Source organism: Hylobates moloch, unplaced genomic scaffold, assembly GCF_009828535.3.
Source record: "Hylobates moloch isolate HMO894 unplaced genomic scaffold, HMol_V3 SCAFFOLD_19, whole genome shotgun sequence".
NCBI classification, from domain to species: domain Eukaryota; kingdom Metazoa; phylum Chordata; class Mammalia; order Primates; family Hylobatidae; genus Hylobates; species Hylobates moloch.
This window is the reverse complement of record NW_026652294.1, coordinates 15,937,991-15,952,388: the sequence shown is the minus strand read 5'-3', so window position 1 is coordinate 15,952,388 and position 14,398 is coordinate 15,937,991. Positions and strand designations below refer to the sequence as shown.

General features: G+C 52.4%; 1 long non-coding RNA gene across 1 annotated transcript in view; it reads left to right on the top strand.

Annotated features, from left to right (window-relative positions):
• The window catches only part of LOC116458462 (uncharacterized), a 63,011-nt gene that overhangs the window by 38,814 nt on the left and 9,799 nt on the right, over window positions 1-14,398 (top strand). The window lies entirely within an intron of this gene.

The window sequence follows — 14,398 nt, the reverse complement described above, 5'->3', positions numbered from 1 at the left end:
ATCCAGCTGAGGCTCAGTGAATACTTACTAGGTGCCAGACAGCATGGTAAGCACTTTAATTTGCACAACACTGTGAGAGCGAAGCTAACAAAAGCAGAGGCTATTCATGTCCTGCCCATGTTCCTTCAGCCCACCCCAGGGGCACCCTGAAGGCAGTTCTCTGCTTGCTGCCAGCGTCTTGGGTCACTCTGCAGGCCTGAGAGGCTCAGGATGGGAGTGCTGGGAGTTGTGCTTCCCCTCACCAATGACAGATGGGAGCTGGAGGGTAAATACCCCAGCTTCCTTGCCCCAGGGCCGGCAGATCTGAGGCGTCTCCTGCTGATGCTGCCTCTCAGAGGCCCCCAGGCGATAGGGGCCCTGTTGCTCGCAGGAGTACCTCCATAGCAGTGCACACTTTGTTGGTTTTTTTTGGTCCATCCCTGTCTCACTTCTCCACCCCTCCATGCTACTTTTGGGGCAACCTCCAAAAGAAACTACTTATGCCTGAACACTTATCTCAGGGTCTGTCTTTGGAGGAAACAAAACTAAGAAGCTATTAAGTATCCCATTTGCTGGATGAAGGAACTGAGGCGCAAATAAGTTAACACAGAGTAGCCAGGAAAAACAAAACTGAAGGAATGTCTTTGAAATGAAAGTGCCAAAAATGTGTGTGTGTGCGTATGTGACACAGAGAGCCAGGGGATGGCAGTGGGGGGAGTGAGGCAAGATGAGGCTGGTGAGGTGCGTGCACACCAGGGCAAGGATTTGGGTCACTAACTAGGGGCACAGGAGGCCTCTGAAGGCTTTAGACAGGCAGGGTGACATGTTATGATGTGAGGACATAGGTACCCTGGAGACTTAGGCGAACCTGGATTAAAAGGGTCCAAGCAGATGTAAGGAGGTGATTAGGAGGCTTTGGTGGTCATTCTAGGGGGGCCTGGGGACCTGCCGGGCAGGGGCCACTGAGCTCTTCGTGATCTCCAGAGCCCTGGGGTCCACGTGCAGACCAGTGTACAGTATGTGTCCTAAGGAGGACACTCACTGCCTGCCTCTGTCCCTCCCCTCCCCAAACCCCTTCCCTTTCCTCTTAGGTCACTGAGACCCCCCATACTCCCACCTCAGGGTCTCTGGCCTGGGGAGGGTCTGGGCTAGGGAGCCAGGCACCCCCTGCAGCCTGGCCAGGCTGGCAGCTGCAGCAAGAAGGCCAGCCAGACCTCCTGACCAGCAGCCGGCCAGGCCCCAGAGGCGAGCACGTGGCTGGGCGGGTGCCACTGTCTGCCCCAGTGCCCTGAGCTCGCCGCGCTGCGGAGCAGATGGCCTTGAAAGTGAGTGCGATCAGAATGGGGTCAGGAGGGTCTGCTGGTCCCACCTTCTCCTCCACCTCTGCTGGGCTTCACTGCCTTGGCCGCTGTCCTGGAGGTGTTGACCAGCTTGGCTGGCCAGGGGCGCCGTGCAGCCAGGTGTGGCGAACTGTGGCGTGATATGACCCAGGCGTCCAGTCATGCAGGGTGCAGGGGACACGGATCCTGGGGGCTCTGATGCAGCTGAGGCAGGACTGGAGTGGGGGAAAGTGGTAGGAGAGTGGCAAGGGGCGTTGGCCACCCTGCAGTCACCTGGGGGAGCTCCTGACTGCACGTTGAGCCCCTGAGTGTGTGGCTTGTGGTGTCAGCAGGACTGGTGTTCCTAGGGAGGAGCAGAAGGGAACTGGAATTTGCTGGGGGCCTACTATGTGCCTGGTCCTCAGTAGCTGCTTCCTTGGGTTATTCCTGGCCCCTTGCCCCACTTCAGAAGCCCTCCCTCCACCCTTCTTGGGGGACTTTTTCTCCAACCCTCCAGGCTAGGGGTTCCAGCTCCTCTGGTTCACAGTGTTTATGACCTGGGTCTTCCTTGTACCCTGGGACAGGCCCTGAAGGACAGCAGTTTCCCTGCAGGCCTTTCCTCCAGCATCCCCAGCTGCGGGGTCCTTCCCGGGCACCTGCTTGTCTGCTTGAGCTGCTTCCTTGTGAGCAAATGAATAAAGGTTCTATGCGAGTCCCACTCCCTGCATGCTAGAGTAATCAGCTTCACCTTTCATTTTACAGATGAGCCTCAGCTTCCTCATCTGTAAAATGGGCAAAATCACTCCCACCCGCCGGGCATGGTGGCTCACGCTTGTAATCCCAGCACTTTGGGAGGCCGAGGCGGGCGGATCACCTGAAGTCAGGAGTTCAAGACCAGCCTGGCTAACACGGTGAAACCCCGTCTCTACTAAAAGCACAAAAATTAGCCGGGCACAGTGGCATGTGCCTGTAATCCCAGCTACTCAGGAAGTTGAGGCAGGAGAATCACTTGAACCCAGGAGGTGGAAGTTGTAGTGAGCGGAGATCGCGCCACTGCACTCCAGCCTGGGTGACAGAGTGAGACTCTGTCTAAAAAAAAAAAAAAAAAAAAAATCACTCCCACCTTGAAAGGTTGTTGTGAGGATTAAAGAAGATGAAGGAGGTGGAAGCCTGGCACAGAGGAAGTGCTGATCAGAGGTGCACTGCCAGCCGTATGGCTGGGGCAAGTCTCTGCACCTCTCTGAGCCTCCCTGCCTCAGCCCTAAAGTAGCCCTGCCCTCCACAAGGAAGGGAAGGAGAGAAGGGAAGCTGACATGGTGTGTGAGCTGCGAGGGTTGTGCACTGGGACAGCTTGGGCCTGTATCTTCCCATCCATGCGATTCGAGGTTTGGGTAGGTGAAGGCATCTCCCTGCTCCACCCAGCACTGGTAGTCCAGGGATCTTGGAGCACCCCCTGACCCACGTGGCTCTCTCTCCCTCCATCACTCACCTTTCTTTGGGCCTTTGCACTGCTTTTGCAGCCCGTGGGTAGGGGCTGGTGCCGGGCCCGTCTTGCATGAGGCCCCAAGGCTGCCCATGCTGTGTGGGGGAGGAGTGGGATCCCCACCTTACCTCAAGGCTCAGCCCTGGGCAACACCGCCATATCCTGGTGTCTGCCGCTCTCTCGGGAGTTGGGAGTCCCAGAGCCTGCAAGAGAAGGGAACACGTGGAACTCCAGAAGGGTGAGGACAGAGACGGGGGCTCTGCTGAGAGCTCCTGCTGCAGGCTGGGGACTGCTGTAGCCACCCCCTCTGAAATGCAGCGAGAGCAGCCGCCCTGTTCAGGCCCCCACTGTGTGCTCGGCATGCTCCCACGGCACATCTCACCTTCATAGTGGCCCAGCAAGGGAGGAACAACCATCCCATTTTACAGATGGGGAAGCTGAGGTTCCGATAGACTCGCCCAAGGTAATCCCCAAGTGTGTCTGGCTGCTTCCACCATTCCATGGGCTGCTGTTATCATAGAATCAATGTCAAGCCAGGCGCAGTGGCATGCACCTGTGATCTCAGCTACTCGGGAGGCTGAGGCAGGAGGACTGCTTGAGGCCAGGAGTTCAAGACCAGCCTGGGCAATATAGCGAGACTTGGTCTCTTAAAAAAAAAAAAAGCAAAAGAGAAAGAGAGAGAATCACTGGTCTTTTCTAACCTACCATTTTCCAGAGGGAGTGAACCCCCAGGGAGTGGCAGGGTCATAACAACAGCAATCGTGGAGCGAGGACTCCAGTGAAGCCCGCCTCCCTCCTCCACCCCTCCCTCTCGGTCTTCTGCAGCTATTTATGGACGTTCTCCTTGTGCAGGCACTGTTCCCATCCCGAGTTCCAGTCCAACTCTGGCTCACACCACATGCCTCCTGGGAGTGCCCATCACATGCCGGCCAAGGCGTGTGTGGGGTCCTCCCTGAAGGGTGGTGGACAGAGGTTCAAGCTAAAACACAGGTCTATCAGCCCAGCCAAGGAGGCCCTGGAGAGGCTGCTGGGGGGTCAGAGAGCACAGGTTCCCCTCACTGCCTGCCCCAAGCCAGTCCTGCACCTTGCTGAGCCTTGGTGCTCTGTAACTGTCTCATGAGTGAAGGCATGAATGAGGGAAACCGTGAGGACACCCACTCCCTTAACTCCAACTCCAAAATTACGTCACCCCCTCCCTCAACCAAAACCCTTCAGCGGCCTCCCCCTGCACATCAGGTAACTCCCAAGCCCTGGCTGGGCTTCTGATGCCTCTTCTTTTTTATTTTATTATTTTATTTTTTGAGTGGAGTCTTACCCTGTTACCCAGGCTGGAGTGCAGTGGTGCAATCCCGGCTCACTGCAACCTCTGCCTCCCAGGTTCAAGCAATTTTCCTGCCTCAGTCTCCTGAGTAGCTGGGATTACAGATGCCTGCCACTGCACCCGACTAATTTTTGTGTTTTTAGTAGAGTTGGGGGTTTCACCATGTTGGCCAAGTTGGTCTCGAACTCTTGACCTCCGGTGATCCACCCGCCTCAGCCTCCCAAAGTGCTGGGATTACAGGTGTGAGCCACTGCGCCCGGCCGCGAACATCTTTTCCCCGTGCTCCCTTCATTCACAGTGCCCAGGAGTTCTGGCTTTTTGTGGGCCAACCTCCTGTGCCGCAGGACCCTCAAACATACTATTTCCTCTGGCTAATATACAACTCCCCGTTCACTCCCTGACTCCTGCTCCTTCATGTCTCCACCGAGAGGCTGCTGCTGGACACTTCCTCCCTACAAAGACTCCTTTAGAGTCTTGTTTAGAGGGTTCTGGTCTTTTCTTTCCAGTGATTTTTACAACCTGTGGTTCTTTGTGGGATTGTGAACTGGCTTATTGTCTCTCTCCCTCACCAGCTTGTGTGCTCCATGGAGCAAGGAGTAGGAGGCTCATCTGCCCTGTCCAGCCCTTAAGCCCCTGCACCTGGAGCGGGGCCTGGCCGGTGGCTGGTGCTCAAAAAGCCAGGGCCTGTTGAGACACACAGGCTCTGTGCCGAGGCTGCTCCTTAAACGCTTCTTGCCTGCACGCTGTGCGTGGAAAGCCAAAGAAGTGAGAGACGCGAGGACTCCAGGGATTGCCAGCGCACTCATGTCATGCCAGAGGCCCTGAGGCAAAGGCCCGCTCAGCCAGGACAAGAGACTGACTGGGCTCAGGCCTCCTAGCCCCTGCTGGGCCTGTCTCCAGTCCTCTCTGGGGCCATGGCAGGCCACTCTTCCTAGGGGTCACTCATCGGGGACCCAGGCCTCCCAGTCCCAGAACTCCTTTGGACAAAGGGTGGGGGGCAGCAGACTCCACCCCCTGGGATTATCCAGGATAGGGCGACAGCAGCAGCAGCAACAACTGAAACAATAGGGTGAGCGGCGAGTGTTCCACTCAGCAGGGGCTGGGAGGTCTGCAGCTATCACCGGGCTGTGAACCCTCAGCAAACATCTGAAGTAGGTGATGTTAGGGCCCAGAGAGGTGACGTGACTTGTCCAAGGCCACTCAGTGAGGTAGAGGCTGAGCAAAGACTCGCACCCAGAGGCTGTGTGATTCCAAAGCCTTGGGTGCCGTGTGCAGGTGAAACCGCCCCACGTTGCTTCTCGACCGTCACCACCTTCTGCCCCTGAGATCAGCAAGCACCTGCAGGGAGGTGGTTGGGAAGGGCCTGACCTTCCTCTGGAGGTTTCCTGAGATTCACAGAGTCTGACGGTGGCTGTGGCATCGCTAGGAGCCTGCACTGGGGAACGCAGGTCGCGGGCCCATTGCGTCCTCAGCGGTAACATAAAACAGTTGCCTTGGCTTCCTGGGGTGGCTGTGAAGGTTGAGTGAGAGGAAACACGCTGGAAGAGGCTTTGGGGGAGATTCTGGGACCACAGTGGGGCTCACAGGGGTTAAGCCCCTGCTTGTGCCTTGCATTCAGCTTGCCCCTGGGCAAGGTTGCTGCTGTTGGAATCTGCAATAAGGCAATGAGCCAGGAGGCAAAAAAGACTCACAGATGTCGAGAAGGAGCCCGAGGTCACAAGAAGCAGCCAGGTGTCATGTCATCTGTCTGGGGCGCATTTTCCTCTTTTGCGCAGTGGGACACAAACATCCACTTCAAAGAGTTGCCATGTGAAATAAAATCAAGATACAATGTATGAACTGCTGATTTTTTTGAAAATAATAGGATATTTGTTCATGCAACTTTCTTCTTTGCTTAAAAACTTCCTTTTATACTGCAAGAAGCCACCATGATCTAGAGCGTACATGCCTTAAACAATTCTTTAATTGATAAATCATAGCTGTACATATTTTGGGGGGTATATGTGATATTTTGACTATCTGCTTTTAATTTAAATGCCATCTGATAAATGATACGGTGACCAGGGGATTTCTGGACTTGGCACTATGAACTCAGTACAGTACTTATCTCAGAGTATTTGATGCTTACTCTTGGAATCGCTTGGTCAATTGAAAATTAGGTCATTTGGGCCGGGCACAGTGGCTCACGCCAGTAATCCCAGCACTTTGGGAGGCCAAGGCGGGTGGATCACCTGAGGTCAGGAGTTCGAGACCAGCCTGGCCAATATGGTGAAACCCCGTCTCTACTAAAAATACAAAAATTATCCGGGCGTGGTGGCAGGCACCTGTAATCCCAGCTACTCGGGAGGCTGAGGCAGGCGAATCACTTGAACCCAGGAAGTGGAGGTTGCAGTGAGCCGAGATTGCACCATTGCACTCCAGCCTGGGCGACAAGAATGAGACTTCATCTCAACAAAAAAGAAAAAGAAAATTAGGTCATTTTTATCCATGGACTAGTTCTTTTTTGGGTACTTGTAATCAACATATAAATACACTAGTGTGAACTGGAGAGGGTACATTGAAGGTAAGCAATGCATCATGGCATCCACCCAAGAGGGAACCTCCAACTTAGCACAGGCTGTAGGGCCAGAACCAGCCTGTTCTCCATTTTTGTGTGTAGTTCCATGCTTCAAATGTATCTTAATTTTATTTGCTTTTCTCAAACCTGAAATAAATTTTAGTTTTTAGCTATAGCAAAAACAAAAAACAAAACAAAACAAAAAAACAAAAAACAAACAAAAAAAACCAAACAATGCAGCAGCAGCAGCCACCACAGCAAGGTCATCGCTCCCACACAGGTCTCCTTCCGGTCCTCTCCCTGCCCTTAGCGAGGTCCCAGTGCTGAACGCACCCTGGCCTTTGGTGGTAGAGATCCTTGCTCCTAGTAGGATCCTACAGCCCTCAGAATGACAGGGTCCCCCTGGACTGTGAGCACAGTAGACCAGCTCTTTCTTGGGATTTTAAGAAAACAGACAAGCTTCGCGCACAGCTGGGTTGCAGCAGTTTTTTTCTTTTCCTTCTTTTTTTGCCTTCAGCCGTGGCAGCCTGCTCTTGATTTCTCTGGAAAGGCAGCTCCTAATTAGAATGGATCGAAGAGTCTTTGCTTCAGCTTTGTTCTCGGTCTCGACTGAATCGTTGCTTTAGGGCTTAATCTGGTGCAGCCGCTGGTTGGCTGATACCCTTGGTTCTCTGAGCTCCTCTCTGGCTCGGGCAGGCTGGCACCCAGGGGGCACCCAGAGCTCTGCAGTGTCACTCTGCCCCCTCTCACTCCAGCCCTTTCTTCCTTCTCTCTTTTTCTCTCCACCTGCCTTCTCTCTCTCTAATTTCCTTTCATTAACGACCCAGAGCTGTCCAGGGTGCCAGTCCCCACTGGTAGGAGTGTAAACTGGTACGATTTATCTGGAGGGCAATTTGTCAAATGCTATTAAAAGCTTTTTTAAAAAAGTACGTAGACTTTGACTTGGAAAGTCCCTTTCTAGGAATGTGTGTCCTGCAGAAATAATTGGACAGGGGTCCACAGATATGTGCAAGGGGACACTGTGCTTGGCAGTTTTCCTGAGTGACCACCTGGAAACCTGGTGTCCTTCAACGGGAAATCATTATGCGTGGGTCACGTAATAAACCAACTGCAAAAGAACCTTTGGGGGTAAATCAGGGAAATTTGACTGTGGACTGAACAGTAGATGCTCCTAAAGAATTACTGTTGATTTTATGTGGCGTGATAATGGCCTCGTGGTTGGTTTAGAGGCAGTGACTGGAGGGTTGGCATTTGGTTTAAACGATCGTAACCACCACCATCATGGCAGGGGAGCAGGACGGAGCAAGTGTGGCAGGATCTTGGAAGTTCTGAATCTGGCTGTCAGGTAAATGAGCGTTCGTCACGCTGTTCTGTTTTTGTGTAGGTTTTACAATTCTCGCGATTTAAAAAGAAATAAAATGACCATGTAAAATCACATATATAAGATATATATATGATATATCATATATGAATGATATATACGATATATATATATCATATATATATTTGAGACAGAGTCTCGCTCACTGTAACCTCCCCATCCTGGGTTCAAGAGATTCGCCTGCCTCAGCCTCCCGAGTAGCTGGGATTACAGCTGCCCACCACCATGCCTGGCTAATTTTTGTATTTTTAGTAGAGACGGAGTTTCACCATTTTGTCCAGGCTGGTCTCGAACTCCTGACCTCAAGTGATCCGCCCACCTAGGCCTCCCAAAATGTTGAGATTACAGGCGTGAGCCACTGCACCTGGCCTAAAATCATACTTTCTGACCTGAAATAATATCCACCAGATATTGTTAAATGAAAAGAGATAAGTTCCAAATTTTATATATGGCATTATCACATTTTGTTTTTGGCTTCAAAATATGTACATATTTTTACATGCGGAGGAGAAAGGGAGGAGGTGCATATGCCTGGATGTGATGGGTGGCTATCTCTGAGTGGTAGGATTTGAATATTTTCTACTTTCTTCTTTATGCTTTTTAGTAATAGTTTCTTTTCTTTTCCTTTTTTTTTTTTTTTTATAATAAACACACATTGTTTTCATGCTCGTAAAAAAGCCATAGTTACTACAGATGATTTGGAAATCACCTGTAAGGCACTGAATGTGTACTATATATCATGCCTTCTAAAAGGAGGTTTTATATATCTCCATCCACCCACAAAAACTGGTAAGGTTAGTGGTATTATTCCCGTTTCATAAACAAGAAAATTGAGGACCAGAGAGGATCAGTGCTTTGTCCAAGGACACACTGCTGCAATCCTAATTCCACTCTTCTGATATGAAGCCAGTGCTCTAATCTCTAAACCTTGGCTGCATCCAGAGGGTCTACAGGGGGTATCAGATGTAGTCCCTGCCCTCTAGATGGTGACCCTGTCTTTGCTCTCCTGGTCTCTTGCCCCCATTCTGTTCTCTGGTCACTCCTCTCTGCCCCCCCGGAACCAGTTACATAATGGCATTGGTGAAAATACACTTTCCCTCTCAGATCACAGGTGAAACTCGAAAGCTGCCCGTTCAGTATTTTCTCCTAATGAGCCTTCCTAGGCTTCTTGCCTTTTTAGAATGGAAACAAGCTCTTCGCTACCGTTCTCCTCATATTCATCAGCTCTGTTTGCTGGCAGGGCAGAAGAGTGAACGGGCATCGTATACATAAACATCATACGATCCACAGAGGGCTGGCCAGCCCGAGTTCTTAATCCTGGCTCCATCACTGACAATTTGCAACCTGGAGAAGTCACTCTGTCTGTGTTTTCTGTCTCTAAAGTAAATAAAGGATAACGCACTTTAAAAATCAATTGGTGTTCTGAACAAAAAGGATGGGTGTGTGAAATGAGGACAACTAAGGGGCTGAAAATACATTTCCCCAATTTTTGCAAATGCTGGAGATGGTGCAAGCCGTGTCCTACCTTACCCCTCGTCCCCATCAGCTCTTGGTCTCCTTACCTCCAGGCACCTTCTCTCCCACTCCACCCTCCAATTCCTCCAGGCTGATCTTTCCAAAGCAAAAATCCAGGTGAGTCACTTCTCATAATGGCTCTCCACTCCCTTCTGGAAAAAGTCCAACTCCTCTGCTCTGGGTACAAAGAGCTGCATGTTCTTGCTTCATCCTTGTCTCTGACCTCACCTGCTGGGCACCCTTCTCTCCCCAAACCCTACAATGCACACAGTTCCCCAAGAGGGCCTTCAGCTTCATGCCTCAGGGCCTTCGCATATGCTTCCCTTTGTCTGGAATTCTCTTCCCTGGCTAACATCAGGTATTTCCCTGCAAGGTCCCTGGAAACCCTTCCTAGGCAGCAGACCTGGAGCTCCTCCAGGCCACCTTCTCAGTCCTCCCTGGTCTCCAATGCAGGGCAGGACCCTGGACAGAGATGAAAGCTGGAATGGGAAGCACAGGTGCAAAACCAAAGGCTTCCCTCTGCATCTCCAGGATGGGCACCAATTGTCCAGTAGATGTGGCTTAGTGTAAATTTCAGTTCCCATCCTGGGATCAGTTGAATCTGTGCTTCTTGCCACTCTGGTTTGGGCCAGGAAGTTTTTAGTATTCCATTTTTAAAAACACAACATTTTAGCACCAGAATGAATGCATTTTATTTATAGACACGGAAGCAGGTTGCCTCCTGCCCCCATCTCTCCTTCCAGAAGACGGTCTATCCAATGCATGTTTCCCAGATACAGAAAACTACAGGGCTCCTCTCACAGCAGAAACAGTGTGCAGGGAACCCCGCCTGGCAGGCTTCTCCTACCCCACCCACATCTGAATGGATGCGGCAGGGAAGGGCCTGGGTGTCACGGAGGCAGTGCTTTGGAACTGGGCAACTGTTTCTGAACACCCACCCCAAATGTGACTAGCCCCACAGTGCATCCACCCTCCCAGTCACCTGGGCTTCCCCGCCCTCTCTGGCTGAATCAGGTGATGTCAAGAGGCAGCCAAAAAGATGCCACGGAATGGCCAGCCCAGAGCCATGGAAGAGGACAAGAGGTCGGGTCCCAGGCCAAACCGCTCTTACAGAAGGCAAGAATCGTGGAGGACAACAAACAGAACCTTCTGAGATCCTAAAGGAGACAGAGGGGCGGTTCCTCTAACCTCCCTCAGGATTTGAAAGATCAATGCTTTTTGGGTTCCACTGGAGTTAGAAATCAAGAGTCAGCTCCTTTTTCTCCTCTATGGATGGCAGGTGATTCTACGGCACGGTCTGCATCTCTGGTGTCCATCCACACCTCCCACGCTCATCGGACTTTACTGAGGTCCAGTGTTGGGCACCAGGAAAAGAAAGTGGTCAAGCTCCACCTCTGAGGGGTCACTGATAAGCCAGTGATGCCTAGAGGGTGCCAGGTGCTCTGACCTTCAAATCCAGCTTAAACGTCACCTTCCAAGGAAGGTCTTCCCGATTTCCTTGTTTAATATTGTAGCCCCCACCCTGGCATGTCCTCTGCACGCCTCTGCTCTATTGCAACCTAACAGACTGCAAAACTTACCTATTCAATCGAACACCTCGCTCACCCCCCTTGAACGTAAGCACCCTGAGGGGAGGCATTTTTGTGTTACTCACTGACAAATTCCCAAGATATAGAACAGGGATTGGCACATAGGAGGTGCTCAGCAACTGCTTGATTCAAGCATTCATTCAGCAAATGCCTTCATTCAGGAATAAAATCTGCAGATGCAGCATGCATTTTGTCAATGTTTGCTCATTGAGAGTGGGGTCTTTAGGCAAGTGAAGTAATTAATAGCCACTTGTTAGGTTCCCAAATAGTGCTGGGCACTGTGAGGATATAAAAGCTCTGATGTCCAGCCAGGCACGGTGGCTCACGCCCATAATCCCAGCATTTTGGGAGGCAGAGGCAGGTGGATCACCTGAGGACAGGTGTTCGAGACCAGCCTGGCCAACATGGCGAAACCCCATCCCTACTAAAAAATACAAAAATTAGCCAGGCGTGGTGGTGCACGTCTATAATCCCAGCTACTCGGAAGGCTGAGGCAGGAGAATCGCTTGAACCTGGAAGGTGGAGGTTGCGGTGAGCCAAGATTACACCATTGCACTCCAGCCTGCATGACAGAACGAGACTCTCAAAAAAAAAAAAAAAGCTCTGATGTCCATCCACCGCTGGCTTCCTGTTGCCTTTGGAATAAAATAGAAATTCCTCCCACTGTGGACCCTCCCTACCTCACCTCCCTCTGCTTCTCCGGCACACATCAGGGTATGTCTTCACCGGCCTTAAGTTCCTCCATGTTCCAAGCTTGTTTGTGCCTCAGGGCCTTTGCACTTGCTGACCTTCTTGCTGAATCTCAGTGCAAATGTCCCTTCTTCTCATAGTCCTTCCTATCCCCCCAAACCACTTACCCCACAAATCAACACCCATCTCAGCTCCGTTTTGTCATCTGCACTGCGTGAAATTATCTTGACCATTTATTTATTTGTAGAACCAGTTTATTGGAGAATCTCAAATCCATGGGCTCCGAAACGAAACCATTTTACTTTTTCCTAATTACTTTTTTCCATCAAGCTCTGCAGAGGTCCCCTTCCTGCTGGATCTTCCTAGCAGGCTGATCCCGACACGTTTCAGACCATCCTAGTCACTGAAAGGCAGGCCAGGCCAGCTCAAAACTCCCAAAGTGTTTGTTCAAATCTCTTTTCCAGAAGAGTGGGGAGGGAAGCAAGATCTTTTCTTCCTCTCTCTGGAGTAACTTGGAACAGAGGGGCCAGGGAGGACCTGCGTGTCTTCTCCACAGGTCTCCTTTGGGTCCGGTTCCATCTGTTGTTATCTCCGTGGTGGCAGGGGGTGGGGGAGGTGCCTGGTCGTTTTGGGGCTGAGCCTCCTCTGTTGCTGGGGTCTCCTCAGGAAGGGGCAGCCACATTCCCCTCCAGCCCTGCCAGTGGAAGAGGCCCCTCCCCTTTTCCAGGCGGGAAACAGCTTGCTTTGTCAGTACCTGGATGGCTGGCCACATGACTCCACTCCATGTGGGTCCTTGTAGGAGCCCTCTGTGGAACACCCATGCCGCCCTTCCAGCCGCGGTCCTTGCTTTTCTTGCTGCTGGTGCAGGCTTCTCCCCAAGCCTCTCCCCACGGAAGGCCCCCCAGAGGGGACCAAACAGCTCTGGGGATGTGTGCTGAGCTTCCCAAGGGCGCCCTCGCCACCCCATGCTGCAGCTGACACTAGGTTCCTGCAGCTCAGAGAGCATCCGGCTGGGGGTGTGGTGCCAGCCCCCTCTTCCTGGCAGCATCCTGTCTCAGGAGGATCCTCTTGGGCCTTCTTCCCTTGGCGGGGCAGGGGGGTGATGGGGGGGGCACCCACTCACCAACACAGTGGCCACCCTCACTCCCATCTCTCTTGACCATTCCAATCTTATACAGACAGGGAGGAGTGGGGAGTAGGGGGAAGGGGAGCTCACAGCAGCAGGACCAATTCTTCTGCCTCTACTAGGGCCATGGGGAAGGGGCTGGCCCTAAGCTTCCATGATCTCTTTAGGAGGTGGTTTGCTTAGCATCTTTGTCTACAGCTGTGGCCCTGGTAACCAATTCTGGGGCAACCAATTCTGGGGCAACCGGAAATGCCCCCGCTGCATCCCCTTGGTTATGGTGAGCCTTCCCTTTTGGAACATGTGACACGAAACCAGCAGCCTAGCGTTGCTAGTGCCTAGGAAAATGCCCGGCAAATGGTAGGCCCTTAGTAACTACTTGCTGAAGGCATGACGCGGCCGCTACAGTGGCTTCATGTTGAGTAACAGGAAGAGAAGGGGGACGCGAGAGCCTGACCTTGGCTGACACCGTGTGCCCAGATGCCCTGCACACTCGTTACTTCACTTCTCACAGTGACCTTGAGAGGCAGCCTAACTCCCACCTGCTCCCGGCCAAGCTCGGGAGGAGGCAGAAGAGGAAGGCGGCTGGGAGCCGCGCTCTGGCGTCCATGATCCTGGCTCGGCCACCCCTTGGCTAAGTGTCTTAATTCTCTGACTCCAGCTCCTCATTTGTAAAAGGGGGATGGTAGGACTCTGCGCTGTAAGGACTAAATTAGCGAATATATGACATGTGCTTAGCTCATGTAGAGACATGGCAGGTCGTAAACAGGAACCAGGGCAATTTCCATTATTGCCATTATCATTGGGACAGGCCCAGGTCGGTCCACCCCAACGCTGGCACTCTGCACGATGCCCCTCGCTCCTCTGGAGGGAGAGTGATGAAGCCCTCTGGGGCACGGGGGCTGAGACCCCTGAGGAAAGGTGACAGTCAGGGAAGGCCTTGGATGCCAGACCTTGGCCGGCAGCCTGATGTAAAAGGCGATGAGGCACCTCTGTGGGTCTATTTAATCAGGGGAGTGAGATGATGAAAGTGGTGTTTTAGAAGATTAATCTGGCAGCAGAGACAGGATGGAGAACAGTCAAACTCAGTGCAAATAATGATGCTGGCTGCCCAGCTTCCCGAGGAAGGCGGGAGCCCTGGCCTCCCTGCGCTCAGCCTTCCCTGCGGCCGTAGAGGCTGGACCCTCCACCAAGAGACAGGCACCAAGGAAGGCCGGCAGAGGGCACTGTTCTGCCAGTGACAGGAGCCACCTCCAGGGAGGTCTGGCATCTGGCTAGCCAGGAGCAAGTAGCAGAACGGACTCTGTCAGAATAAGGAGGGGGCCATCAGCCCCATTTCAACCTCGGGATAGGTTCTGAGCTGGGCATTTCAGCTGTGGGAAACCATAAGCAAATGCTGGGCCAGGCCCTTTCAATACCCACTGCGGGCTTTGCTTTTGCA